General features: G+C 32.5%; 1 protein-coding gene across 2 annotated transcripts in view; it reads left to right on the forward strand.

Moving 5' to 3' along the window:
• FRYL (FRY like transcription coactivator) overlaps positions 1–18,228 on the forward strand; it is a 226,669-nt gene that overhangs the window by 43,962 nt on the left and 164,479 nt on the right. The window contains exon 3 of one of the 2 annotated variants that reach the window (XM_074348242.1): positions 12,511–12,644. The exons of the other annotated variant lie outside the window; for it this stretch is intronic. The gene's annotated coding sequence lies outside the window, so the exon portion shown is untranslated. The remainder of the gene's footprint in view (positions 1–12,510; positions 12,645–18,228) is intronic. 2 annotated transcript variants of the gene reach the window in all.

Genomic DNA, 18,228 nt, shown 5'->3' on the forward strand with positions numbered 1-18,228 from the left:
CTTTTTTGTCTTCTAATACATATTGAGGCAATAAAAGGGTTGGAAGATTATACTAATTTTGGTTCCATACTAAATGGGATTCAATTTTGTCATTGGAAATGCAGTAGAAACTAAATCTTTTAAACCTATTTTTAAATTAAATTTCCTAAAGTCACATTTCAAATTTTTGGTGTTTCAGCAATATTAACTAATGAGAAGTATTTTGGTTGTATTATTTTAAGGTAAAAATATCTTAATGGAAATTTTAAATGAGCTTGCTTAAGATTGAATTAGGACATTAAGCCTTAGTTTCTGGAATATGATATTTTTTGAAATCACTTTGAACTATTAACTAGGGCAGGTGCTTATAGATAAGAATCAAATGATCATTTTGGTACTGTGATCTTCAATCATAATGCATTTAGTTCTATGTGATAAAAGCTTTTATTTTTAAAACTGAGTACCTATAAAACAAAAAATGTTTCATGTAGCTCGTGGTTTGACAGGTTTATGAAAGGCTTGAAAGACAAAATTGTCCTAAGTGAAATATTGCATTCCATGTAGGATTTATGTAACTAGTAAGTGAGGGTGAAAAACCTGATGAGGTGGGAGAAATGACTCAATTCCTTACTTTGCATTCTCCACATCTTATTTCCTCTCGTTTTAAATCCTACACGAATATTACAGCTTTAAATATAATCACATCATTAATTCAAAATTCTGATATATTAAAAGATAAGATTGTTTTGCGATAGATCCATTTGTACATATTGGAACTTTATAGAAAACTGTCCCCTGTGACAGTTTAGGGATGGCCCAAGTGCTGGATGAGTCACATCACACTACAGATTCCATAAGGTTTATGTCTTATTCAGTGTTTGTGTCCTTCACTACCTAGTTTGATATACAGGTGGGCTCAGTGAAGGTGGTAGAATTACGTCTGTTTTCATATATTATACTGTATCTGGTGTTAGGTTTCTAGAAAGGTTAAATTTTTTTTTCTTTTTTGCCTGTTTGCTTTACTCTGATACATCTTCTAGTTAGTATTTACATCTAGCCTTAATATGGTTTTAACATATATCAAAATTCTTAATAATAAGAACATAACCTGAATTGGGAAGTTGGTCTAGAGTTCACTTTCAAAAGGCACAATTCCAATGACCCTGAGTCTACTAAACTGAGCCAGGGATCAAAAATTTTCTCAACATAAAGCAAGAATAAAGGAAAAGAGGCATGCAGAGATCCAGGAGAAAAGGAATGATTTAAGTGGAATGGAGGAAAGTTTCAATTAAACCACGGATATGGCAACTGATACTTGCATACGTGGTCAGATTTTTCCCCATATTGTAAAAACTGCAGACACAGAATTTTGCAGCTGATTGAATTATCACTGTTTAAACTGAGAGCATGCATCTTTGGGAAACATATTTTAGATGAAAGATTAAGAATTCTAGCTGAAATGGGGGAATATCACTTTATAAAATTGTTCTTGGACTTTTAACAGTGAGAACAGAAGAGGATTGAATTAGTCTAAAATAAGCATCTTTATGATTTGTTAGCCATAATATGATTTTTCTTTTTTCCCTCCTATTTTTTTACTTTTGATAAGGCAAATTTATCCTTTCTTCACGAAATACTTAAGTTGTGCGTTAATTATGCTTAGTTACCCTTTTTTGAGAGGTCTCTTGCTTTTGTTCTGAGGTTCAAAATCAATATAAAAACATTAAAATCATAATTGCATTTTAATTTGAGAACTTTATCTTGTAACTCTGTATAACAGCTTACTCTTTTAAAATATAAAAATCCAGATGTGTAGTATTTCTCAGTTTATTTACTAGCCTTGTCAGTTTCCACAGCTGCAAAGTTGAACACTTACAGAAATTATGGTTGGTTTGGGTTAAAATGAAGTCACGTGTGTAAAGCACCTAACCTAGTTTTTCACACATAGTAGGCCCTCAGTACTTAGTAGTGGTTGTTTTTATTCTTATTGGGCACTTAATTTGGATTTCTAGGGCCCCATTTCGTAGGGTGCAATGAATCAGTTCTGAATTCTACCCTCCCATATTTGTACTTTGTTTAGACTGACTTAGCCATTGTGAAGAATAAAGCCTGTTGGTGGGGTGGGGCTTTTTGACTTTTGTGTGCGAGTCCTTTTAGAATTACTGGATGTACTGGAATGTGAAGGATTAAGCTTTGTGGCATGTTCTATATGGTCATCCATTGTGACCAAACTGATTTGGAATGTTGTTTTGTTACTAACTTTGAAATGTGTTATTTTCTTTACAGAGAATGTTGATCTGAATAAATTGCTGATTCTTGATAAATATCTAGAGTGAGAGGAACTGTCAATCAGTGTAAACCTTATCCCACACAATACGTTCTTTCATAAACATGGGGAGGAGGCGATCACAGGATAACCACTTGCGGGCTAAAGCCAGGCGCTGCTGTGCAATTAAGAGGGTCTGTGATAGCACCCAACTTTGGAGCCTGTCACAATGAGGAGTCATGGCCCAGAGGTCTGCAGTGAAACCATCATATTTTCTGAGCCTTAATATGTTACTTAAATGGGTCTTTTATCAACAGCGAGCCAGCTCCTCAAAGAAAGGCAAAAGCCATTCATGTAGTTGTGGGTTATAGAGCCAGTTAGTCCCTGGCAATGGAGGCTAAGAGCACAGCTTCTTTGGAGAGGTCTTTCCTATCCCTTCCTCCCTTGTACTCACTCAGTTGTAGCTTGAACGTATTAAGGTAACTTCCCTCAAAGTATCTAAAAAAGGGTTGTCCCATGTGTCTTTCTTGCAGCTGGTCTATAAGCTCCTGGTTGGTGGTGTTAATGCCACTTTGTACGGATTCCGGGAGTTCAGGGTTGATTCTCAGTCCGTGTTAAGTGTGTGTCTCCCTGTGGCTTGTGAAGGCTCCTCAACATTAGCTGGCCCAGTTGTATTGTTCCGACGTCATCGCTAATTCTTTTCCTGGAAAACCTGTAGGGAGGCTAATTCTACCCTGAATTCTGTATTCCTAGTCTTATTTCTTTCTCCTCTGCCAATGCAAATTCTCAATTTCCTTTATTTCTTTCAAGGAACAATTCAAGTCCTTTTCCATGAAGCTTTTTAAAGTCATGTTTAATTTTAGTTAGTAGTTAAAATTCAGAAATCCAAGAAAAAGTGAGAAATGTCAACTAAAACTGGAAATTTGGAATTTGCTTGTTAAAATACATTATTCTTTAACAAAAACTTATTTGTAAACATTTTTCTCTTGAAAATCAGAAGTTATGTTAATTTGGGTAAAATTTTAGATTTTTTTCCAGATTTAATTAAAAACCTCAGAGAAATAGGAATTTTGGGTAAAGCTTATGGAAAGAGAGTTGTGTTATAATTTTCAGGGTGTCGTGAGAATGATGTATTTTATTGCATCATATGGCATCGTATAACATTACATAAACGGTAGGATTGACCTTACTGTTCTTGTTTATAAAAGGTTTTATTGTGGTTGAAAATTGGGAGTCTTTTACATAGACTCTTTTTTCATCTTCTTCCCACTTCAGTTAAACTGTAATCGTTTATTGAAAACTAATGTATATAGGAAAAATCTTCAATATAATTGAATTTTTTTTTTTTTTTGGAGAAAACTATTCCTTCAAGGCAAAAGCAAAGAAGACTGAGCCAAGAACTAATAGACTTTAGAGTACTAAAAATCATGGTTGAGTTATGGAAGTTTTACATTGTTATTGTTATTTTTCTTTTATACTGGGCCCATATTTTGCTCATTTCTTTGCTCAGTAATACTGTCATTAAGCAGATAGGAAAAAAAGGTATTATTGAGACAAAGTAATTTAATTTATGAGCTTTAATTTTAAGTGAATTGTTTTTATGCTTTTTGTGCACAAAACTAACATGAAAAGTACTTGTTTTGTGACACATATTAATATATATACAGGTATATACATATAAGATACATATATATTTTAACATTTTTATGTATATGAATTTTCAAATAATATACAATAGCATTGATTTTACATTTAATAGAGTGTGAAAAACATACATTTAAAGGACAGAAACCTTTACACTTGTGCTTATTTTGCATATTATTAGTTGAATTTAATCTTTATTTAGTGTCTTATTATTTTTGTGAAAGCCAGCTTGCTAGACACTGTAAGAGATGTAACAATGAATTTCTTGCTTCCTAGGGACTCATAATCTTAGAACTAACTCTTGGATCCACAGAATTTTAGAACAGGAGGAGACTGAAGAGGTCCTCCTCTGTTAGGGGGTATGCGTGTGTGTTTAAGCAGCAGTGCTTTGATTCCTACCCACTTCAGTGTCTCCTGTCCCCTGCTCCCCATCCTCCCAGACATGTTATAATGTCATTTTCTATGCAGGGGAGAGAGGAATTCATCTCATTTGTTTGGTAAGCAGGAGGAAATCGAGGCCATTTTTTCCCCCAGGCCAATTTCTTAGTTCAGGTATTTAAAACTTATGAAGTCAAGAAATCATGTTAGTGGATAGTGACTAGAATATAACACTTTTTAAAAATAGGTTGGAAACTATCAAAGTGTACTGAAGATTATTTCAAATGTATCATGTGGGTGTAGATATACCAGGTTGTTACATAAGTTGTATTATAAGTTCATTTCTATAAAATGCATTTTTTTTAGTGCAGTGACCAGAGTTTAGAAAACATGTCTCCAATCTTTCCATTTCCTCCTTGCTTTAAACCTGGGGAACAGCCATTAATCCCTTTATCTCTAGATATATTACTTATTCTTTTTGTTATGCTCTCTTGTCATCATGACCTGACTCCAAGGTAAAGTGTTTTCTACAGTTAGAAATATACATGGGTGATATTTTCTCACAGTACATAAAGATGTGCAGCGAGGTAGAATTTCCGTTACACTGTTCTTGCTTGCATGCCTCTGGGTACAAATAAACACTTTGGTGGAGCTAACTGTTAATCTGTAAGTATTGTTTATGATGTGCCTAACTTGGTACCAAGATGTGATTTAAGCACCAAGAAAATTTGGATTATTTAATACTAGTGCATAATAAAACTACTTATCAAATATTCATGTGGGCACATACAGAGGCATAATTGTCTTCTTGTAATGCACAATATAAATACTAATATTGTTTTGGAGAATCAGCATGGTATGCTGAAGCCATGGTTTGGAGAAAGGCATTGTAGTATGTTTTTATCTGTGGGAATTACTGGCAAGTGTAACTGAGAGATTATAAATACTGTAGTTGTTTTGAATTTGGCTTAAATAGTTTTGGTCTTTTTTTTTTATAACCATTGAATTATTATGGTAGAAGTTTAATAATTATTTTGTGGATTTTAATAATTGTATCTTTTAAAGATTTATTTTAAGAATTTTCCCCCCACTAAAGAATTTAACATTTATATTTAATATTTAAATATTTATAGAGAAATACATTCATATGAACATACTTATAGATTACATTTATATTATACATTTATATAAATATTAAGTATTTAAATTCAGTACTTAAATATTTGACAATAAATATTTAAACAGAATAGTAGAATGAATGTTCATGTACTCATTCCTCAGCTTCAACATTGATCAACTCTTTGTTATCTCTGCCCATTCCGTTCGCCAGTTCCCACTTATTTTGATGCAGTTCCTCTGTCATAACACATCATCTATAAATATTTCAGGATGTATTTCTGAAAGAGAAGGACTTCTATTTTTAGATATACAAAATAGAATCTTAAGAATCTTTTTGAGGGATATAGCGAAGTTATGAATGGTCAGATTGTGTTTGGGATGTTAGAATGGTATAAGGGGAAAGTGAGCTCCTTTAAATAGAATAAATGGAAAAAGAGAAATACCTGATAAGCAGTTGCACCAAAAAACAATAGAAAAGTTCCAATGAAAAAGCCATTTAATAGCTTATAAGTACCCATGGAGAAAGGGGAGGAACTGGCATTATGGACAACTGAGTATGTGTCTACAGTCTATACAGGTCAGTAGGGGAGTCAGGCCAAGTGCATTTCATACCATTTGAGATAGAAATTCTGTTTCTAGACGTTTTCTCGAGGGAAAAATCAAAGATGTGTACAGAGACCTCCAATCAACATATTCACTGCAATATTATTTAGAGTGAAGAACTGAGTCTAATGTTCAATAATAGTGATGATGAAATCTGCACGATATATTTCTAAAATACTGCAATGTTTTGTAACTGGTAGAAATGGTAAAACATGATACCAATTGTATAAAATGTTGAATGCATATTAAAAGACCTGAAAGAAAACAACATTAATTAATAATGGTTATCTTTAGTTATTAGAATCATGAGTGATTTTTATTTCTTCATTTCTTATTTTTTGAAAGTGTTGCAAATTTTGTCTATCAGCATATATGATATGAGTTAATAAATAATAATAAACATTTGAGTACGTACTATGTGTCAAGCACTGTTCAAGCACTTTTCATCTTTTACACTTAATTCTCATAGTAGCCCTGAGAGGTTCTATTATCCTTATTTTACAGACGAGGAAATGGGCATAGAGAGATTGAATACCTTAACAATTTGAGTCTATCCTTCTAAGTTTATTCTTTGCTTCGAAATGTAGTTTTATCTCAATAATTGGGAAGATACTATAAATATTGCTTTGTTTTTCTACTTTTACTTAAAAATATGGTGAATATTATGGCATATTAACAAAAAATATGATTTTTTAATTGAAGGGTAACATTTCATCTAATGAATATACCATGATTATTTTTCAACTGGTCCTTTGTTTTTGTTCTGTGCCTCCCTGCAGTATTCTGCTCATAGGAATAATGGTACAATGATATTTTTATAAATAAATCTGTATGTGTGTTTCTGATGATTTTCTTAGAAAAAGCTCTTAGAAGGGGAATTACTGGTTCAGAGTGTAAACATTTGAAAGGCTTTTGATTCAGCTTATGAGACTGCAGGTAACAAATGATCATTCTTCCTTAAACTTAGAGAAATTGTTTTGGTGCTATAAATTTGAGAGAAATAGGTCATCTAAACATCAGTGGGAATTTGTGCTTTCATAGTTGCTCTTAGAAAAGTGAGGCTTCTCTAAACTTGCTGGAGACGATAAACTCAAAGGAAAAGAGAAAAGAGAAACTTTGGAGGTTAAATTGTGGCCATTTACTTGCTTTGTGACCTTGCACAGCTACTTCTTCATTTTTCTGATTAACTTAAAATTTGGATTAACCCCAAAACCTTTTTATCACAAACTGTTTTATAGAAACATATAAAATATGCATATCAAATTTTCATGACTTTTCTTTGATGTTTGATCATATAAGACCTTAGGATCATAATTAGGTAGAGCAATTTCCAATGTATAATTTTTTTAAATTATAGGTATAAAAGACTTAAGACATTAATTAGAGACAGTAATAACCCTAAAAGTATTTTAGAAGTTGTATTTTTAAATAAAAAAGCTTTTAATAAGGGGTCACTTACACTTGTTTTGTGAAAAGCAAGAACAAAAATTTGGGGACAATTGATACTTCTGTTAAGGTTAGGGAGTTTCCCTAGGAAGCTACCGAAGAGGTTAGGATCAATATTTTTCTGGAAAGACCAAGATTAATAAAGGGTAATCTGATAGTCTAGAAATTTGTGAGAGGTACAGATAGAATAAATAGAAAACATTCCGTTGAAATTTGAAGGCTTTAAGTATTTTAATGAAAAAAAAAATTACAGTCAGCCCTTTGTATCTGAGGCTTCTTCATCCATAGAGTCAACCAACCTCGGCTCGAAAATATTAATGAAAAAAATTCCAGAAAGTTCCAAAAGCAAAACTTGAATTTGCTGCTCACCATAGCATTAACATTGTATTTACAACTATTATGTAACATTTGCATTGTATTAGGTATTATAAGTAATCTAGAGAGGATTTAAAGTGTGTGGGAAAATTTGTGAATCCTGTGCAATTTTGTATGAGGGACTTGAGCACCAGATGATTTTGGTTTCCACAAGGGGTCCTAGAACCAAGACCCCCTAGTTACTGAGAGATGACTGTACTGCATCCTTATACCATGAATAGTAAGATTATGAAACTGTCAACTATCAACGGTAGTAATAGAAAATAAGCACAAGGAGGATTTTTATCAGGGGTTCTTAATCTGTAGTTAATGATTGGGTTGTGAAGGTTCATAACCCTGTAAAATTAGGTATATGTGCATGTTGGAAGGAGAGCCTTCCAACACTTTTTTTAGATTCTCGAAGGAATGGCTCCAAAAAACTCCAGCTCCTACTAGAATGTAAGCTCCACGAGGCTAGGGATTTTTTTGTCTTTTCTCGTCACTCCTCTGTCCCTGGCTCTTGGTACATAGTTCTGCTCAGTAAATATTTGTTGAAAGTATGGTTTTTGTAAATTTATGTATGGCAGGGTTAACAGTACTGGATTTTTAGAAGTTAGGGATGGGAGTACATTCCAGATTTCGTGAGATTGTTGTCTTACTGAGCTGTTTCTACATTTGACCAAAATGTTTCTCTTGTTAAGTCTAGATGAATACATAGAGCATTTCTATGATAATTTTGGGGTTGAATTCCTTTTTTTTTTCTTCTGTGCCAGTAGAAATGCTGTAGAATGGGTTAGAAATGCTGTAGAAATGTAATAGGAAAATGATTCTAAACAATGCATATTCATTCATCAGTCTATTAGAAAATGTGCTTTGGTGCTATTTTCATTTGATTCAATGAATGAAAGTGTTATAGAAAACTTTCCTGAAATTTGTGAATGGAAAATTTTGCTAATTGTTTTCATTAGACCAAATAGTAGTATGGCAGCAACTGCTATTGTGGCTAAAAATGTAAAATCAACAAAATGTTCATAAATTTACCTGCAGAGAACATTGCATTATCAGCAGGAGGTTTAGGTTTTTGCAATGAAGTCCAGTTATTCTAGCTCAGTACCATTACACAGCATTTTTAGCAGGTGATATAGTGTAATCTGTGATTACGTTAGTCAGCATAAGTTTCCATACTCCTTAAAGTTAAAATTTGGTAGAAGGTTAAAAAGAATGACAGAAAATTAAAATGCAGGTCTGTTTTAAAAATTGTAAAAATTTCATTTCTAAAATAAGAGAAAAAGTGAATTTCTAAAAATTGAACTGTGATAGAACCAGTGTTTATTTTATATATTTTTTCTTTCTTAAAGGGATGACTGTAAATTCTTCATTTTAATGTTTTTTGCCAGCCAGACAGAAAAGATATTTGAATAATTATTTGCTGCCAAGTAGATTTTTCTCATTTTACATAATCTTTGGTAGATTAACAAGTTACTGCATTGTGTATTTTCCATACTTATTTTGCCACTACAGATAGGAGCTATGGTTATTCTAATTTATTTGAAAGCCATTGCATCCTTACTCTAAAAGGCTGTCAGAACATTTGCATCATTTTTGTCTTTTGAATCATTTTAAGAGGCCTTGCAATATTCCCAGAATGATTGTAATATAAGGGCAGAAATTTTCCCTTACAGATTTCATATCTTACAGTGTGGTTTCTTTAAAGTATGATTGAATCTTTAGGTCACAGCACATTCCAGTATAAGTACAAAATACATTTTGAAGTGAAATTCAGAGTTGCAAGTTGGAATCTTTGAAGTAATTCAGCCTAATCCTTTACCCAGTGGGGTAACCCTTCCTATAGCATTTCTAACAATCTTTGCCTATAAACTCAGTGAGCAGGAACTCCATTTCTTTATGAAGCACCTTTTAAATTAATTACATAATGAGTAAGTTATTCTTTTTTTAATTATGTTGAATTCAAATCTACCTTGTGCTAGGCACCCTAACTTCCTTGTCCTCTTTTTCGAATTATGAAGTATTCCAAGTCTAGAGGTATTGAGAATACTTACAGTGATCATCACTGAGATTCATTTATTCTTAATGTTTGCCCTATTTGCTCAAGATTATTGTTTTCTGAATCAGTGTATATCAGACACTTATATGTCAGGTATCTTACTATAATTAAGATACATTAAATTTGTGGCATTTCTGTTCTTTATTATTCGAGTAATTCTATTCAGAAAGGAAATGAGGTTAATATGTTATCTGAGCAACCATTCAACTTTCTCTTTTACTTTCTAAACTGAAATGAAGCAAGGTTGTCCCTGAAGGACCTCATTTGATCTGAGAATCCTCTCAAGTACCATAGCAGGGCCACTGTTCTCTTTGTTTATTACACATAGAAGCTTCCACATCATTAGTCTTGCTGCAGGTTTAAAGCCTCGGCCCTTTACAGCTTGTGCTATTTTACTACTTACAGTCTTCTCTTCAGTGTTGTCAAATGCCAACTGACCTCCTCAAGTCACTGGTTTTTATGACCTTTTTCTTTTAAAGTAAGAAACAACAGCCATGGTCATCTGTATACCATGGCCATCTCAAAAGCAGTAGTATAAAAGTAGTAATAAAGATTACTCTTCTTGGAGAGAAAATATTCTCAAGTTAATCAAATGAAATGAAAATAAAAATGAGTTCCACGTTAGATAATATGTACGGAGACAAGACGAAAATGTAGTGGATGTGCAGGGAAAAAAACCCAAACCACACCTAAACGAAACAAAACAAAAAGCAAAAAAACTCATCCCTGATTATAACCTGTAAAGAAAGCCAGAGAAGTATATACCAAATATTTTCCAGGGTAACTAAAGACATATGTTTGTTTATTTTATCAAAAGAGAAAGTGGAAAATACAGAAGTTGTATCTCTACTGGAGAGGTACTGAAAATTCTGGACAAACATTGGGAAGTCTTAAAATGCCACAGTGCTCTGACAGCATGGTCACAGGAAAAGAAAACACATATGAAAAGCATGGCATTGGCTCTTGCTGTGTCTGAACAGAAAAAATATTTAAAAATGAAGCAAAACAAAAGACCTAGACATGGTGGTACAAATCAATCCTAGATGAAATTTTTGCAGTATTTCTAAAACTGCTTTGTCCTCCAGGAGTACTTGGTTTGTGATCTGTCCTAGAAGACAAAGTGAAAAACAGTTTAAGTTTCATTAAATATAGACCAGTAAATGACTGTGTCCTGCCCACTATCTACAAGAAATGGTAGGTCATTTGTCACATAAGCCTTAGACTCATTGAGGGAGGAATGATTCCACGAACCTGAGATAAAGTATCAAAAATTGTGGCAGAATTGTAGATATCATGTTGTTAATAGATTCAGAAATATTTAGTGGGGCAGTCAAAAATTCCGTTAAGTCTGAATGATATTGATTACGAACAGTTGCTTCTGAATTCGTATTTTGTTCATATTTACCAGTTTTGGGGCTTTAAGATTTGATTTCAGTCATGATTTTGTTGATTATGCCTATGAATAAATGAAATATTGTATTTTTCTAACTTGGCTAAAGGAATTTCAAATTAAGAAGTTTAAGTACAAAATTAATATTTCAGATAGTAGTTCTTTCTGTTGGATTGGGGATTAAATTCATTAAACAGAAAAAATAGTAAGAAACTAGTTATAATTTACAATGTAGTTGATTAGAATTTCAATTACAAATTAAAAATGTGACTATTTAACTGTTGAAAAATGTGCAGACCTTTCGTAGTAATAAAAACACGAATGTGCCTGATTACATGTGAGGCCTTATATATGGGAAAAGAAAGGATAATGACCCTATGGTCATTTGTTTCATTCTTAGTAGCCATCCAATTATTACATATAAGGTATAGTACTTCACAGTCCATGACCCCCTCAAAGGTGTTATCATAGGTTTTTGAAAAATATGCATCCTAAACATTGTCCGTAGATGGGATAAATGTTAGGCCTAGTGGATACATGAACTGCTTTGCAAATCTGATTATTTTAGTGAATAAAATACAAATGGATTCAATATATTATTGAACAGTTAAGGTATTGATGAATTCATTCAATCATTGGCTAGTAAAAGCATTGCTTGTCACTGCAGAGAGAAGAGAGGAAGGGAAAAAGCTATCAATTAAAAGGGATTTAGGAGACAAACAACAATTGCCTGTATAGATTTTGTTTAGATCTGGATTAGAACAAACTGATCTAAAAAAAACACTTAAGAAACAGTTGGGGAAATTGGAGCACTGATTGGTAGTTGATGTTATGAAGAAATTATTATGAATTTATTGTAGATATTATAATTATATTGCCTTATGTTTAAAAAAGAAATTTTTGTCTTAGATACATGCAGAATTATCTATAGGTGAAGTGACTTAATGCCTGGAATTTGCCTCAGAATAAGCCAGACTGGTGGGACAGGGGCTGGGGGTGGGTGGAGATAAGAATGCAACATGATTTGTTGTGAGTTAATAATGGTGAATTCATTATACTAGTCTCAATAATTCTGCATTAGTTTGAAATTGTTCATAATAAAAACTTAGGAAAAATGTAATGCAACATTAATTGAAAAAGGATAACTAGCGCCACGTGACACTGCAATATAATATATTCAGAAGTAAAGGTGGATATGAGTCACACACAGATGTGCTTATTAAAAACATATCTAATGTGTCAATCTCATATTTTGTTTTTCTTCAGAGCTGAAGTCATTTATTTGAATCTCGGATGATTAACACCTAAATGCTTAATTCTCAAAACTACTCAAGAGTCCCAATAGCCAGGATTAGATGAAACAACTTACCACCAAGAAATTATTCTCTTGAAATTCTACGGTAAGATTAAAATAAATATTCTAATGGCTAAATAGTGACTGTGAGGACTAAAAGAGATTTTTAAATTCTGTCTTTGAGTGACCAGCCTCTGTTACAATTTCTTAATCCTATTTATACCGGGAGTTCAAGGTTGTAATAATCAACCAAAGATCTTAGAATCAGCATGCAAACAAGGCTTTATGGCATTTCCCCATCATCGATTCAGCTAGTAATGGATAGCTTTGTCACTGGAATGTCATGCTTTCCCCTTTGCTGTATGTCGCGGGGTGAGTCCTCCACAAGTAGATGCTGTAAAGGAGTTTGGCTTCCAGGATGTTTATTAGAGATCAACACCCATATAAAGAGGGTTATTAGAGGAAATGAAGTGTAATGTAGGGTCAGCAATGCCTTGGCCAACCAAGACGGGGGTCTTGTGGTTGAGATTTTTTCCCCTTCATAAATAGTAAGTTTCTTGAGGGTAGGCGTATATCTTTACTGCTTTTGTATCGTGCACAGGCCATGAAAGAAGCTGCTCAGTGAGTATTTGTTGAATGAAGGAAATCTGAGAAAAATCTTGTGGTCTCTCCCACAGCATCTAATCCCCGCCCTTCCTTTCCCCAGTTGAAAGTGCAGTTTAGAACAGTGAGGTTAGCAGTGACACAGGTGGTAGGACTGTGCTCCTGGGCTCCACAGATAAGGAAGACCTGCAGGGGGACCTGAGGAAGGCCACACACACACGTTTTAAAGAACACGAGATCTTATCCATAAAGAGGAAACAAAGGGAAAAAACAACATAGACCTAGAGGGTAGTATACTAAGTGAAGTAAGTCAGAGAAAGACAAATACCGTATGATTTCACTTATATGTGGAATTTAAAAAACAAAACAAAGAAACACACATACAGGAACAGACTCATAGATACAGGGAACAAACGGGTGCTTGTCAGAGGGCGGGGAATGGGGGTGTGGGTAAGATAGGTGAGGGAGATTAAGAAGTACAGACTTTCAGTTATGAAATAAATAAGTTATGAGGTTGTGATGTACAGCATAGAGAATATACTCAATAATATCGTAACAACTTTGTATGGTAACTAGACTCATCATGGTGATCTTTTCATAATGTATAAAAACATTGACTCACTATGTTGTACACCTGAAACTAATATAATGTTGTAAGTCAGTTATACTTCAATTTTTAAAAAATGAATGAATGAAGTTAAGATGGAAAAAACAGAAACCAAAAACCCTGGAAGACACAGTGATAACTTCTAGGCTATTAAGGGATATAGATTATGGTTCTAGCCTGTTGTTTTTTCTGTGTGTAGAGAATAGGTTGTTCAGATATGAATTTTTATCCTTTTATGCTCCAGGGTTAAGAGAGAATCTAGCTTCTGAGAAGGATTTTTTAAAAGTCAATTTTTTTTTTTTTCCCTAATTGGTACAGACTTGCTTTAGGGCAAAAAATGTAAGTCCTTTACCTGACTTCCTTGTTTTTTCCCCTTTTTACTGTAGGACTCCCTCAGACAGAATTTGCATTAATAAATCCTCTAAATTTTCTCTGAACCTTCATACCATATTAATGCTTTCCATGTAGAGGACCATCACGTTAACATCTTTTAAATGAGTGAAATAAAGAATAATTGACTTCTTTATTAATGTGGCAGAAGAATAAGGATTAAAAACTCAGCAGTTCAGACCAGAATTTACTTGTTTTTACATTACAACAGTTTCCCCTGATGTCTGTATAGACAATTAGGTGCGTCATCTTTTAAAATATGTAAATCACTTTCTTTGAGTATTGGAAGAATGAGATTATGTTTGTGTTTCACTAAGTGAATCGGATTTTTTAAATCATTAAAATGTATATCCGTCAAAGTTAACAGTTTGATTACTTAGGAAAATTGATGCCTTATCCATTCCTTTATTTTGTTTTTTCCATGTCTGTCTTGGTCACTTTGTACCCCCACCAGAGGGCAGGCAAAGGAAAGGAGAGAAGATATTAATTTCAGCTCATAAAGTGTTATGTGGGCATCTTTGACTGGCCTATTTTGTCATGCTTCTGGGTTATATTAAGGCAGTAGGATCAGCTACTTTTGCTACTTTAAAATATTTAATAGAATATTCAGTTATTTGGAAATAAACTATGTAAGGCTAATTACTGGGTTTTCTGAATTAAATATTTACACTTTAAATTCTTCAACTTTTTTTTAGATTAATTTATTTTAAATTACCAGTTTTAGGGGGGTAATTCATGCCAAGGTTTCTATTGCTACTGTTAATACTTACGATTGATTGTAATGAGTTTTTGTGTGTGTGTGTGTCTAAAAGTACATTGAGCTGTTCATAATACAGAATATTTTAAATTATTCCATTTCATGTCTTATAAAACTTGATCTTTCTGAGGTCTGTTACTGAGTTTTCAGATGATAGGAATTATCTTTTGAATACAAGTTACTATTTCATACTTAAGCTGTTAAGTGTATTTAAAAGTAAGACACACCTCCGACCAAAGTAAATTTGTTTTAGCATTATCACAGTGTAGGTTTTCAAAGTCTAAATGTGAAACTAGATGGATACATTTTATAGTCTCCATATTGCTGTTAACACCCACTGTACATGTACATGTGTATGAATACGTGAAGTACACTTCCACCGTCTGTAGCTGTTTGGCTCGTTATCAGTATGAACAGCAAATGTCTTAAAAATCAGCTTCAAAACAGCTGGCAGTCAACCCATGATTAGCACCACCTAAATCTACATGACGTTTCTTTGCTCTTTGACACGAATAGTTGTACCTTACCTTCCCACCAAAAAAGTTGGTACAGGCACCTTCCTGTGCGCTCATGGGTCTAATAATGTAGAAGAACCTTAAAATGGATTTTTTGAAGAGAGTTGTTCCTCCCGTTCTTTCGGGGGATGTGGTCTTGGACACTGGAGACAGCTTTCAGGAAAGGTTTCCAAGATTACTGAAGATGAAACGTCTTAGTTTGCTCTCATCAGAGAAGACTGTAGACCAGGAAGGCGGAATCAATTTCTATCACAGTCATTATGACAAACACCAACATCAACAACTAGGTAAAGTAAAATGTATTTTCAATCCTTTAAAAAGTATTTTAGGAAAGTAAAATTATTTTTACAAATATGAATTCTAGTGAGCATAGATCTTTATTTTGAAAATCAAGTTTAAATATTTAAATGTTTAATACAGTAAAAATATAATTGGCCTAAATTGTTTTAGTATCAAAATTTTTGCTTTGAGTTTGGATGCAGAAATATGGATTGCTATAAATCAAGATAAAGACATTAATAAAAGTTAACAGTTTGGTGATCTTGGTGAAAATATTTTTGTGATGAAGGGTTATATTTATTGGAAAAAATGTTACTGCTGCAACCTATAGGGTATGTAAGTGAAAAATAAGATAGTGAGTTTTATCTATCACCATAGAAATCACTTAAACTAAAAAAAAAAGTCCCATTCTTTTTTTCTAAAGATAGTGGATATATGGGGTGAAATATAAGAAAGTCACATTTTTTTAATGTAATGATTATTTTTGTGTACTAGTACCTTTATTTCATATAATCCTGCAAAGTTGAATATAATGTCTTTTAAAGTTTGAAAAGGTGATATTCATTATGTGTTCAGAGGAAAATTAGGTTTGCATATAGTAACTAGCAAATGTTAAAAGAAAAGAAAATCCTTTAGGAAGAAGATGGAAGAATGCCTAAGTTTAAAAATTTTGACTAAAGCACTTTAAAATGTTCTGTACAATAATGAATTTTTTTTATTTTGGGGAATATATAACTGCTCACATAAATTAATACAATATTTAGTAGAAAGAAGAGATTTTCTACAAACCCTCTGAATCTGATATACATTTCTGTGAATATCTTAATATGTTCATAAACATTTTTATTTATAGAATTTTAAAGTGAGACTTACTATCTGATACTTTTTCGTTTAGCACATCATAAACATCTTTCTGTCTTATTTAAAAAGCATTCCATTGTCTGGATGTAATAATTTATTCAATCACTCCCTTCTCAATGAATATTTAGAGTGACTTTAATCTTTAGTTATTAAAATAATTATGTAATTATACTCATTTATATATTAGTTTATACCTTTGTGTGATTGCTTCTTAGTATAAATTTCTATGTTCACTTAAAATTTTGATAGACAATGTTAAGTTACCTTTCAAAAACTTCTCAATTTAAGCTCCCCAGGGCTACGTGTGAGTACCTCTATTTCTTTGTATTCTCCCTAATACTATTTCTTGTCTGTTTAAAGAATAGGGTTATATTTAGGAGAAACCATACTTTCTGTTTTAAAAAATTATGTAAAAGAGAGAAGAAGGCACTTTTAAGTTTTAAAAAGAAATATATATTGATATCTAGAATATACTAGTATTAGAAGTCATTTTTTATACTCTTATTTGGATGGATGAAGTGGAGATGAGGCCATTGATGGATTAGTGCTTCTTAATTTCAGTTAAAAATCTCTAAATCATTTAGTGTTTCATTTTGTGTTTAACAGTGTATATATACATAAGTGAAAAATATGAATATATTAATACATGCAGTTATTTGTTATTAAAAATTTACTTCCTTTAACTTTCAGTCTTGAACCATTTGATTGTTTTCTTCACTATACCACAGCATATATAAGCGGACCTGGTGTTTAAATGTAATATGCTATGCCCATTAGTTTAATATGACTCTCTTTTTTTTTTGACTATCTTACACATTTTAACACAGCATATATGTTATAAAGTGTAATAAGATTTTGTAACTTATATTAATTTGCAAATAAGCACTCAGTTTAATGATTAAGGATTTTCTACACTGTATATCTTTTTACCAATCACAGTCAAAATAAAGAAAAATCATAGAATACTGAAGAACCTGTTGTTTGAAATTTCAGCAGCTGTGTCCTCTGGAATAGCTCTCTTCAGTTTTTCTCTTCAAACATAAAATTTAACTTTAGGGGATGACTATTAAAATTAACTTAAAGGACTTCTTTGGGAATATCTGTAGAGAGATTTGTTTTCTTAAATTTCAATCTGCTGATAAGGCCCTTTTCTTGAATCTCAAGATTTGATACTAAATTTATAGTCTACATAAGAAAAAAAACCCACATGGTTTGCAACAGTCTGTACATAGGTTACTTGCGACTGAGCATGAATGAATTTTACTTCCTGTTTACTGGTGGTTCTGGAATAGTTATAATGCAGTAGTTTATCCAGAAATCATACAAAGAACTGGCACAGCTCTCCTAAGGGGTATTACAGTTTTGCTCATTTAATGAGAAATCAAGAGTATGAAGAGATTTCATATCAATAATGCAAAGAAGGAAGTATTCTTTTAGAGAAAAACTGGTATATAATCTCATAGCTTTATACTTGTTACCAACTTCTTTCATTATTAATTCAAAAATTTAAAAGTTATTTCTAAGAGATGTTAGACAAGATTGTAATATGGATTGATAATTACACTTTGTGAGAGGATCAATTGAGAATAAGTTAGTTTGCAATATATATAAATTTTCCTGCTACTTTTAGCTCCAGAAATATTTATAGATGCTTATGGTTTCTTTAACAAAAATTCTT

This window comes from Camelus bactrianus, chromosome 2, assembly GCF_048773025.1.
Source record: "Camelus bactrianus isolate YW-2024 breed Bactrian camel chromosome 2, ASM4877302v1, whole genome shotgun sequence".
NCBI classification, from domain to species: domain Eukaryota; kingdom Metazoa; phylum Chordata; class Mammalia; order Artiodactyla; family Camelidae; genus Camelus; species Camelus bactrianus.